The following is a 9843-nucleotide window of genomic DNA, read 5'->3' as shown; positions in this document are numbered from 1 at the left end:
CAAGAGTTTCGGCTGCTCTCATCGCCCCTGGCTAACCATTGACAAAGGCTGTAGTTAAAGTAACCTTTGAGTAAGTACATGTGCCAGGCCTGAAAGCAAGGTGTGAAGTATGAACCTTGAAGCATGAAGCCTTAAGAGAAAAGAAATGTGTGGCAAACAAAAGTGTCATCGGATTTAGGAGGAAAAACAGCATGGACTAAACTAGAGACAGGATTGAAGGTATTCAAAATTTTCCTAAAAATTAATATAAGATTTGTCCTTATTTGTTGTCCAGATTTATGACAAAATTAACTACAGAGTGACCTACAGATGGTTCTTCTTCTAAGGTATGTGTTCATTTATTTTCAGTCTTTATGTTTCATCTGTCTTGAATCAATAACCCTCTCCAGGCCTGGAAGAGCCATTCTAGCTGATTTCTGTATCCTTGCTGCAGTCTAGATTTTGGTGCCTAGAGAGAGAAAGAGCTAAAAAGTAACACTCTTTCACAGGAATTTAGCCTTAACAAGCCTCTAGTGTTATATACACACATTTAAATGGATTGATTTTAAAATGCTATGCTCTTAAATACGGCTGAATTTATTATTTTGGACTTCTCATGAACTTTCATTCAATATCATGGGGCTCTAAGGAAACAAAAGAAAAAAGATATCCTCTCTCTGTTAGCTCTCATCATCTCTCTGACCAGAGGAATTGGCGAGAAAAGTGTTGGATTTGTTTCCCTCTGAGGGCTTACTTTTTGGCTATAGAGCCCCTTTTAAGGGAGGAAATGTTCTTGGATCAGTCAAGTTTGGTTGGGAAAGCAGAAACCACTCTAGGTATATTTAGTGGAAAGAAAATAATATAAAGAATTTGAGGCTTAGATAACTATTAGAAGAGCTGCAAAAGCAAAGATCAGAAAAGGCCCTTTCAGGAAATCTGGAAGTGTAGGATTTCATGGAAGCTACCAGCAATGATTCTAGCTGCCAGCAGAGCTGAAATAGGAGCAGGGTGGAATGTCCACACACAAGTGAGCCAGACCTCATCTATTTTCCTCTCCAGATCTTGTCTTCATCTTTCCTTCCCTGCTTTCTGCCCCAGGAGGCTGACTTGAATGAACTCCATTAGTGATCATCCTTGTCTTCTAGCTTCCAGCTGGGTTTGGCCAATGAGGGGTACCGACAGGAGATGGGAGTGGAGAGAAGAAGCAGGTTAAGGTAATTATTCTCTTGCCTCCCCTCCTTCAAGGTTACTGCGGGAAGTCTGCATCTCTTGACTGTAGGTGCTTTCAAATTAGCCTCCTCTCCCAACATACTCCTTCCAGGTTTTGGTAACTGTTCCTTCTTCTCATCTTTTCAGGCTGAGGGATGACAAGAGCTCTCATTAGCCCCAAGATCCTCACTATCCCTTATGCTGCCACTAAATCTTGCAACATCTTTGCGAAGAAACACTCCTCCAGTTATTCTAACGTGAGTGTGCCAACTGCTTCCTGTTAGGAACCTGACTGATATAATCATTCATACCAAAAGTGTCCCCCCAAAATGCTCCTTAAGGATGAGTGTCTGGAGTTGGGTGGTTTACATTTAGTGGAGATCAGGGACAACCTCCTTGCCAGGATGGAAGGGACATGGGTAATCCACGGCATGTGGAAGAATCTCTCTTTCTCACATTGTCATGCTCGATAGCATAAGATAAGGTACAGCGAGGGGCAAGACATGGAGGGATTAGCAGAGGAATTTGGCAGCTTTGTAAAGAATAGAGATTATAAGGACGTGGAATCATTCCTTCTTCTCTTTGGCCTAGGAGAGTGTAAATAGAAATTAAGAAGCATAAACACATAATTAAGAAGATGGGATTGGAAGGCTCCCCAGCAGCTTTGAAGGCTGTCCTCTCCTGAGGTTGATGTCTGAATGCATCAGTGTAAGGACCACAGAGCCTCAGCCCCAGTGAAATGTTCTGTCTTCCGGATCTCCCCTTCTAAAGCAGGGGCACCGCTGGAAAGAAGATGGGCCCCGAGATCTGGGTTGACGACATTTGGGAAAATGTGAGCCAAGGTTGACCTCTTTCATCTCCAGCTCCCCTGAAATTCCCTTGAGGTGGGGGGAAGGGCGCCCTCCCTCCATCAGCCCTCCTCTGAAGTAAGCTTTCAGTTTTCACATCACAGGCGGCTGTCTCAGGAGCTAGTCCTGCTCCCCCCGCCAGGCCCACCCTCACAACTCCGACTCTGTACTGCCTCTGATTTGCCTTAATCATCATATCCCAACAAAGTCCTAAGAAGTAAGAATTATCAACAACCGTTAAGTAAAATATTCTGAAATATTTGATAAAAGTGAAATAAAATTAAGATAAAAATATTAAAAAAAAAGTCTACTAAGATGTCTTTTATGCCTATACTGTCTTTGGGTTTCCCAAAATGACCTTTAAGTAACACAATGGTTTCCTTCTCCACCCTATAAAAGAAAGGACCGCAGGAATAATTGTTTGTTTAAAAATTATGCAAATTGTAATTAATTCAGAACCCTTGTGAAAGCTTTTGTCCACCAAACTTAATACATATTTAAAAAAAAGAACCAAAAAATCATGGAAAGCTTGTCTTGCTAGTAAACATGAATGTAAGTGATCTTTTTATAATTGAAATTTTTCAAAACAAAAAAAATGTATTCCTGTTTCAGCTCAAAGATGGTACAATAACTGTCACTAAAGCAATTTGTTTTCAGGATTCTATATTCATAAAACTCTTTTTTTTGTTGTTCATTTAAAGTCTGGACAGGTATTAGTGGTGCGACTCAATGACGCATAAATCGTCAGAGGCCCGTGGCTTGTTTCAGTCTTTCTTTAGATTCAATAGCCAAGACACATCCCCTTGATTAAGAGCAGTATAGCAATAGAAAAACTTGTGAAAACTTGAGTTGATTTAGTTTTCAAGTGCCAAGTAAGCTTAATGATTTCTCATGTTATACAAATTCCTCTATTGCACTATTGACAAAATAGCCTTCACACTTTTCAACCAGTTGTCGGACTCTGAAATAGTGTTGCTTTTCCCATTGCCATGTAACCCTCCATCACTGCAATGCTCTGAACACAGCCACCTCTTTCCTTTACTGGAAGAAGGAGAATTCCCTGAGCATTGAATCTCTCTAAGGGAATGCTCCACGCTCCGTACAGACCTCCTAGACAGAGACTCCCATGATAGTCCTGATTTACTTATGTTTGTGGATACTTCATTCTTCAAAAGAAAAAAATTAAAAATTTCCAAGTAGGTTATGCTATAACAGACATGGATTTATCCTTAAAATTTAAACTTAATTCAGATGGTTAAATTAGTTGCTATTGCTCAGAACTGCCTTCTGAAAAAAAGTAAAAGACTAAATATTTATATTGATAGGAGATAAATCGTTTTGGGTTAGTCCATGACTTTGAGATGCTTGGGTTATAGAGATTTCCCAATTGCTACAGGAACCCCTAAGAGATGGACCACAACTTAAAGGAACTGGAGCTTCTTTGCTAATTGTCATGGACTAATTGAAATTGTCTTGATAATGTAGAATGTACCAAGAATGCTTCATGATATTAACCACAATAGCAGAAACAAATTAGCCATGATACTGAATCAACTTGGTGAATTTTTAAGGCCACTGTTGAGTGTGTTTCCAAGGCGTGTTCTACCTGCTGATAACACAATCCTGGTGAGCCTGTAGACAGGACATGGTCAGGAATGTGAGCCTTACGACACTTTAGAATATCTCCAAATGCCCTATGACTAACTTCCAGTTATTATTACTTATTCTTCAGGTAGATTGAGGCTTCACTTTGATGGAGAGCTCTGGCTGTAATGACAGAGAAAAACAACACATGATTTTGTACTCTGAACTTGAGGAATTCCAACTTCTCTCTCCAGCAATAGGGACACACATTTCATTGTCATCATTATTTAAGAGCTTTGTAAATAATAATTACTCAGAATCTCTACAATCCTTATCATCTCAAACTTCAGGAAAGATAAAAAAAGCAAAGGGATTTCTAAAACCATAATTAACAAAGCTCTCAGGAACTTAAACTGTCAGTACTACCAGTGGCCTTGATGACAACAAGATCAAGCATTTCTAGTATCCACACGTTATCTCCTTTTGAATTAACAACAGGCCTGCCTTATGCATTTGAGAATTACTTACAATCTTAGTCTATGCTGTCACACGTTGATAGGACTGACTATTGCAGAAGACTCAAGTGATACCGCCAGCTTTATCACAACAGATGAAATGTGTGTTTCCAAAATCCCACCTAAGCAGCCTTTGCGTGATCTGAAACCCGCAGATATGGGCTTCTGAAAAAGGCATCAGGAAAAACCATCCTTGAGCCTCAATAGAAAGACACCTATAAGGTACTGTTAGCAACTGACACAGCTCCAAGGTGTTGATCTTTGGGTTCATGTTTCCCAAATTAAAAAATATGCAGCAATTCCTACTGACTACTGGACATCCATTCCAGCAGGAGACCTTAAATTGATGAGTTTTAAGAATTCTCCTGAAGCTGCTGACTGTATAATTGAACAATTTCTGCCAAATGGCAGAACAAACTACTGACTACGGAAGTAAACAGCTTCTGCTCAAGACGATGGAATAAAATTAATTTTCTGATTTTTCAGCATTTATTCCCCTTTACCACTTATCTGGCTTATGTTTGTTTTTGTCATCCTCCGTGAACTAACTAAAGGTTCTCAAAACGATCTCCTTTTTCTTTATCCTGTTACTTTTGACCGCGCTCTTCTGCTACTTAAGCAAAACCGAAACTCTGGTATATTTTTCTCAGACAATAGCTACTGCACTGCTGTAACTGATTACTGTCAAAATTTAACAACCATTCTTTTAAACACTTCAGAAGTTGATTCACTTCTCTAAGTATCTCTTGGTTCTCCTGTTTACCTCATATATCACAAACTTCAATCTGATAAAGATTAGACTTTGACCTCCTGTCAGCCGATGCTTCCGCTAAGGTTCTTACAACCCTCTCAGTGAACCAAGCGCTCCAGCAATGGGGTCTAATTTAGTCATAATGGGGTCATTCTCTCTGTGAGAGCCAATTTCTTCTCTCGAGAGAGGCTACCACCTGTTTTGTGGAGCTCTCTAACTCTACTCAAGGAATGTTCCCATCTTGAGAGACAAAAATTGATTTACTTTTTGTGTGAAATGATATTATTAGTCCCCATACAGTCTGTGTCCCACTAGATCACTCCTTCATGTGTGGACATCAAACTTACTCTCACCTTTCACACTGACTTATCCTGTGCATTCAAGACCGCTGTTAGAGACCTTCAGATGTTTATAATTGCCAACTTCCAGTGGATTGTGTTTCCCTGAAAAGAATCCTCAGAAACCTCTCCAAAGAAGCAAACACAGGTTACTTAGGAAAACTCCTAGGAGGGATAACGGATGCCCTCTTTAAGCATACTGTAGGATAATACAATTGGAAAAAGTATTCGGACCCTGGAAGACATAATAAAGGCCACAGATTCTGTCTAGAAGCCCAAAAATCATTTTAAATTTAAATTTATTACTCAGAGTTGTCATGGTTAATCATATAGGCCTTAATTTCTACCTAGCTAGAAAAGAAAAAGTTTCTTCTATAGCAAACCCTTCTTGTTGCTCCTTAACGCATCAGGTCAAGTAGAATAGTGCATGACTAGCCTAAAGAAGGAAAAAAGCCACCTGGTTCTCCAAGACAGACTCAGCTGGATTCTGGGAAGCATTTTTATTGCCTGGGCTTGGTACTCTTACCCCTGACTTTGAGATTTTTTACAAAGAGCAATATTGGATTTACCAATTTTTAGGGGGAAAAAGGTAACTACATTGTAACTGAAGCTGGTGGCGTAAGCCATACCATATCCAATTGTACTGAGAAACAAGAATTCATCATGAAGATGCTTTGGTTTGTTGTGGTGAGGAGTGAAGCTAGATTGCAACAGTTTGAGGAGTCTGAGGAGTTAGAAACTAGAAATCAAAGTCTAGAGTACTTTTTTGAAAAGTGTGATTTTGAAGGAATGTGAGAGAGACGGAGAAATCTAGAGATTTAAGTTGTGGAGACGGAGACGCTATTCCGTGCCCAATGGAGGGTTTAGCCATCAATAGGAGAGAACCCATTTCATAGCACGTGAGGGAAGTGGTCTAAAGGAAGGGTGATGACGTAAGCAGGTTGTAGGAAAGCCAGATGGAGGAAGAAGTAGATACTGTAGGACGTCATTGTTTTCTCTGTGAAGTAGGTGTTGAGATTGTCTGCTGAGACTGAAGGTAAAAGTAAAAGGTTGGAAGGCGTAAAGAGCAAATGGAAAACAGATGTTGAGGGGAATAAATGTGGTAAATGAGGGCACACAGAAGACTTTTCTAAGGAGCCTCAGGTCCTGTTTTATATTGGAAATGGTGAATTTGTAAGGGAACCAATCTGCAGGGTCATATAATTCTCTTCAGTAGTACTCAAACAACTGTCATTCAGAAACGAGGAAAGTGAGCTGCTGGGTTGACACAGCTGTGATGACTTTTTATATGTGTGTGGTGAAATGACAAAGGACGAAGAAAGTAATAAATTAGATGAATGTATTTAAAGAGACAGGCCATAAGATCTGAGGTGTCCAGGGCATGGAGAGCTGGGTGACTCATTTAGGGAGTGATGCCATCTCTGTTGGGCCTCCAGCAGAAACTCCCAGTGACCGAAGGAATGAAGACCTAAAGAGAGGCAGAATTGAAATGTCCTGTATTTGAAAAAGTCAAGGAATTCTGAAGGCACTATAAAAGGCAGCGATGCACATATAGAGAGGAAGAGAGGAAGAGAGGGAAGGAAAACAGCTGATGGGAGAGTGACATCTCAGTTAAGGAAAAGAGGTATGAAGAAGTTATACGGTAAATAGTACTCTATGAGATACAAACATTGAGCCCCATTTTTTTAAAGTTGAAGAACTCTAAAACTATAAATTCTTTTATTAATATTATTTTAAGTATCTTGCCCACACATTGCAACTTTTAGAAAGTTAAGTAATTTCCTTTAACTTCAGTTTGCTTACTTATAAAGCGGTGATGCTAATGCCCACCTTGAAAGATTTAGAGTGATGATTAAATAACACTGTAGGAAAGTGTTTATCATAATTATAGTCACAAAACCAATGTAAATTTTCCTTTATCTTTTCCATAATTAATACTCAAGTAATGCTGGTTCAGTATTTAAAAAAGCAGTTGATTCTGGATCAAGATATCCAGGATCATCTTTTCAATTTGTCACTGTCAATGGAACTGTAAACTTAAGTGTATGATAGTTGGTCTGGGAATTACGTCACTTAAAATGTAGAGGCTGACAGCAGGAATAATTTAAATATGGTGCATTGGCTTTGTCTGAAACAAGTAGGGAGTGAGCCCCTCACTGAATCTCTACAGCTTCCTCATGCCTCTCTTACACGAGGCAGAGAAGTTGTGTGGTTATGTGTGGGTGTTTCAGTCAGAGCTTTGGAGGGTGTGGGCTTACCTGTGGTCATGTCACAGGCTGCTAACTCCTCAGGAGTCCGTCCAGAGGCAAGCTCATGTCGGACCTCTTGCTGCACCTCTCCACCTGGCTGTGCCTGGACATATATTTGACATTGTCCAGAAATAAACTCAACCCCAAAACGTGCTTCTCTGCCTATATTTCCTATTGTTTTGGGCAACACCACCATACATTTAGGCACCCCAAGCTAAAAACATCTATTTCATTCTTGAATATTTTTTCTCCCTCATGAAATATCCAATTACCTAAGGTCTCCTGAATTTTCCTCAGCCTGATTCCCCCCATTTCATCCCGACCACCAATAGCTTAGCTCTGGCCTCAGAATCTCTCACATTGCATGTCTTTGCTACTCCAAGAGCCGCAGCTTCAACTTATATCTGCGACTGAGTCCTTCTCCCTCATTACAGTATGCAAGTTTATACGCAGGGTCCTAATGAAGTGCCTGGTTCATGGAACATGGGGTGAACATTTGTTCAACTAGACAGAGTCGAGGGAGAGGGATGGTCTCTACCTGCGGAGACTCTGAGGGCCGTGATTACAGGTGAAAACTCATCTTGACAGGCTGGTCCAGCCTGTATGCTCAACCTTACCTTTCACGCTCTTGTAACTGATTCTAAGTGGACTTGGTACCAGTTGTCTCGTCATATGTTCCCACCTCTGGCACAGCAGAATAGAGTGATTACTGTCGTTTTTTTTGAATGAGACACACAGGGATTGCAAGCCCACTTTAGCCAATTACTATCTTTGTGTGCTTGAGAAAACTCTCTGCACACCAGTTTGTTCAGAGAAAATGGGGTAACAATAACCACCTCATGGTATGAATGTGAAAATTAAATGAGGTTATATGTTAGAACAATTGGCAAAAAATGATTGCTCAATAAATTTTAACTATTATCACTGTTATATGGCCCTGTCCTGCCTGCTCCTCTCCCTCTTTCTGAATCCTATCAACTCTTTCTCCTCTTTCTGGATGGTTCTTTTCCATCTTTATAACAAAATCCTCCCTGTAGGGAACTAATTTTTCTCCTTCATTCTCTTAATAATTGCTCTAATAGTTATATTAGCTACCTAATGTATTGAGAATGCTGTATATATTATTTTATTTAAAAAAGTAGATATTATCATCTCTATTTGACCATTAACAAAACTGAGAAATAGTAAAGTTTCTTGCCCGAAGTCACATTAGAAGTAAGGGGCGGAGTGATAATTTGAATTCAACCAATGCTATATTCTTTTCCAAAGCAAAGCGACTCCATCACCTGGAAATTTCTGCTTATTTTAAACTTATAAACTGTGTTGTATTTTGCATTATAGAGTGTGAGAGGTTAAATAAGACCACAAGTTTTTTTGAGCTCCTCCCATTGGAAGGAGTTTATTTCTGTACATATCTTGAATGTAAATTGGCCTTGTGACTTGCTTTGCCAATAAAATATGGCCGAAGTAAAGATGTGTGAGTTGTGGAGCGACGGCTCTTGTAGCTTCAGGCTTCACCTTATTGACATGCTCCCAGCACTGTCTAATGAAACCCAGGAAAGTCTGCTGAATGATGAGAGACCACCTGAAGAGAGTGGCCCAGGTGACAGCCAGCACCAATGCCAAGATATGTGAGAGAGGCTGTCATGTACTCTCCAACTGCAGTCAGGCTACCAGTAAGCTCAACCATGTGAAAGCCTGGCAGAGAACCTCCTGGTCAAGTTAAGAGTCATGAGCAATGAAAAATTGTCATCAAGCCACTAAGAATCGGGGCAATTTTTTAATGCCTGAACAGTTAACTGAGACCAAAATTGGTACATAGAGATAGATTGCAGTTATGACATAGACCTACAAATGTGGCACTGACTTTGAGGCCAATGATGGGTCCATGATGGAGAATGGACCACAGGGCTATTACAGGAGGCTGGAAGAGCAGTGAGGAAATTGCTACTGGAGGCTGGAGAAGGGGCACCTGTGCTATCCAATTCCAGGACAATTAGCATAAACACTGCCTGTGGTAAACTGGAAGATAGAGAATATCCCTAATGAACCTGTGGATCTGGCAAAAGAGAGCTATAGAGAGAATGCTGCATGTACCAGGCTGCTAGTAGTGTATGAGAAGATAGTGAAAGAGAAACACAAGCTAGAAGGACCAGTTAGTTTGCAAGCAGAATTTAAGGGAAATAGAGAAGACCTAGGACTTGCTGGGTTGGAAGATAAACCACATTTCATTCCCTGTCTCCCAACTGGTAAAAAAATTCTGAATCAGATGAGGCCTGTGGAGAAATACCAAATTGTGTGTGTGGCTGTGCAACACTTTGCTAAAGGGTATTTCTAAGCCAGTGCCTAATAGAGTCTCTCATCTGGAAA

The 9843-nt window shown here is 40.2% G+C and overlaps 1 long non-coding RNA gene across 1 annotated transcript; it reads left to right on the top strand.

Annotated features, from left to right (window-relative positions):
* Window positions 1-277: 277 nt before the first annotated feature.
* On the top strand, window positions 278-2225 carry LOC139044978 (uncharacterized). The gene is made up of 4 exons (XR_011502465.1): window positions 278-326; window positions 1125-1193; window positions 1336-1445; window positions 1780-2225. It is a non-coding gene; the product is annotated as an uncharacterized lncRNA (long non-coding RNA).
* The last annotated feature ends 7618 nt before the right edge of the window (window positions 2226-9843 follow it).

The sequence above is a fragment of the Equus asinus genome, chromosome 3 (genome assembly GCF_041296235.1).
Source record: "Equus asinus isolate D_3611 breed Donkey chromosome 3, EquAss-T2T_v2, whole genome shotgun sequence".
NCBI lineage: Eukaryota > Metazoa > Chordata > Mammalia > Perissodactyla > Equidae > Equus > Equus asinus.
Note: the sequence above shows the minus strand (reverse complement) of the source record. Positions and strands in the feature narration are given on the sequence as shown.